Source organism: Nannospalax galili, unplaced genomic scaffold, assembly GCF_000622305.1.
Source record: "Nannospalax galili isolate Female #2095 unplaced genomic scaffold, S.galili_v1.0 scaffold270, whole genome shotgun sequence".
Lineage (NCBI taxonomy): Eukaryota > Metazoa > Chordata > Mammalia > Rodentia > Spalacidae > Nannospalax > Nannospalax galili.
Genome location: NW_008330152.1, coordinates 4,973,962 through 4,976,767, shown reverse-complemented (window position 1 = coordinate 4,976,767; position 2,806 = coordinate 4,973,962).

Sequence of the window (2,806 nt, the reverse complement as noted above, 5' to 3'; positions counted from 1 at the left end):
ATTTTTATTTCTGTTTACATTCTTGATATAGCTGTGCTTTTCCACAGTTATTCCTTCATTGCATTTCTTTCCACAACCCCTTGGGTATAGTCATTCCTTCAGCTCTTTGTATTGCTTCCAGAACTCTCTGAAGGGCTGGTTTTGTGGACATGAATTTCTTCAGCCTATTTATGTCATGGAAGATATTTCTTTCCCCTTCATCAAAAATAGACATTTTGGCTGGGTATAATAATCTGGTTTGGCATCTGTGGTCATTTAAAACTGGGAATACTTTGGTCTGGGCTCTTCTGGCTTTCATAGTTTGCACTGAAAAGTCAGCTGTAATCCTAATGGGTTTTCCTTTATATGTGACTTGTGGTTTTTCTTTTGCAGCTTTCAGCATTGTCTCTTTGTTCTGTAAAGAATGTAGTTTTTTTTAAGTACTCTTTTATAATGTTCTGGATCTTTTTGGTGTTTATTGTGGTCTTTCCCCTTTCATCTCTGATTTTGTTGATTTGGAGGTACTCTTTCTTTCTTTTAGTTAACTGGGCTAAATGTCTGGCTCTCTTGCTTAGCTTTTCCAAGAACAAGCTCTTAGATTCATTGATTCTTTGTATCATTTCCTTTGTTTCTATTTTCTTTATTTCTGCTCTGGTTTTTGTTTTTTCTTCTCTTCTGCTGGGTTTGGGTTTCATTTGTTATTGCCTTTCCGGACTCTTGAGTTGCAATGTTAAATCATTTATTTGTGCTCTTTCTGACTTTTTAATGTAAGCACTTAGATCTATAAACTTTCCTCTTACGACTGCTTTTAATGTTTTTCAGATGTTTTGTTGTGTTATATTGTCCTTTTCATTTAGTTGCAGGAATATTTTTGTTTCTTTCTTAATTTCTACTTTGATCTATTCATCATTCAGAAGTTTGTTGTTGAATCTCCATGAAATCTTGTAGGTACTAGGGCTTCTTTCGGCATTAATTTTAAGCTTTATTGCATTGTCGTCTGATAGAATACACGGCATTATTTAAAATTTTGGAATTTGTTGAGGTTTATGTTGTGCCCTAGTATGTGGTCAACTTTTGAGAAAGTTCCATGTGGTACTGAATAGAACGTGTGTTCATTGGTGCTTAGGTCAAATATTTGGTAGATGCCTATTAGGTCCTTTTAATGTATGGTTATGGTATCATTTAATTCAGATGTCTCTCTGTTTATTCTTTTTCCAGTTGCCCTGTCTAATAGAGACAGTGGAATATTGACATCCCCTACTATTACTGAGTTGGGGTTAATCTGTGTCTTAAAGTCCTGTAATATGCTTTTTACAAATTTGTGAGCACCAGAGTTTGGTGCATATATGTTCACAATTGTAATATCTTCTTGGATAATTGTTCCTTTCATCAGAACGAAGCGAGCTTCTTTATCTCTTCTGATTAGTTTTAGCTTGAAGTCTATTTTATCAGATATCAGAATTGCAATCCCTGCTTGTTTCTTAGTGCCATTTTCTTGGAATATTCTTTTCCACCATTTCACCTTAAGGCAGTGCTTGTCATTGAAGGTGAGTTGGATTTCTTGCAGAGCAACAAAACTATGGAAGGATGGATTTTGTTTCTTAACTCATTCAGCTAGTCTGTGTGTTTTGAATGGGGAGTTCAGTTCATTGATATTTAAAGTTATTATTGAAAGATATGTATAGGTTGCCCTCATTTTGATTACTGTTTGCATTTCTTTGCATAATTTTGTTTCCACAATTGTACCTTTATTTAGTTTCTTTCTGTTGCCCCTGAGATATAGTTGTTCCTTTCTCCAGTCTTTGTATTGCTTCAAGCATTGTCTGAAGGGCTGGTTTTGTGGACATATGTTCTTTCAGCCTATTCATGTCGTGGAATATTTTTCTTTCCCCTTCAAGCATAATATTCATTTTTTGCTGGGTAAAGTATTCTGGGATAGCATCTGTGGTCATTTAAAACTAGGGATACTTTGGTCCAGGGTCTTCTGTCTTTCACAGTTTGCATTGATAAGTCAGCTGTAATTATGATGGGTTTTCCTTTATATATGAGTTGTTTTTCTTTTGCAGCTCTCAGTATTCTCTCTTTGTTCTGTGCTTTTAGCATTTTTAATGCTGTGGGGAGTTTCCTTTCTTGTCCTGTCTATTTGGTGTTCTATGTGCTTCTTGTATTTATATGGGGATTTCTTTCCTTAATTTTGGGAAATTCTCTTCTATAACCCTTTTTAAGATCTGGTCAATACCATTAAACTGAAGTTCTTCTCCTTCCTCTATGCCTATGATGCATATATTTAGTTTTTTCATAGAGCCCTATATTTCCTGCGTATTCCATTTCTGTGTTTTTAAATTTTTTTTCATAATCTTTGCTTGAGTGGAGCAATTCTTCAACTTTTTTGTCCAGTCTTTATATTCTGTTTTCCATTTCATTCATTCCATCAGTGAGGCTTTCTCCTGTTTTTTGCAAATTGACTTACTGAGTTTTTCACTTCCTTCTTCATTTCAACCTGAGTTTTTTCTTCAATATTTCTAGCCCCACGTGTCCCGACCCGCAGGACAGTCAACGTGGGTTTCTGGAGGGAGGAGAGGGGACGGAAAGGGACAAGGAATGCGAAGAATGGAGACAAGACAGGCTTGAGTTTTTTCTTCAATATTTCTAGCTCTCTTGTGAATTCAGTTAGAAATTTATCCCTATTTTCTTTTAGTTATTTGTTTGCGTATTCTTTTTATAAATAAATAATTTATTGAGAATTTTATACATGCATGTAAGGTGTTTTGATCAAATCCATGCCCACTCCCTCCCCTCCAACTCCTCCCATATCTCCCCATCACAT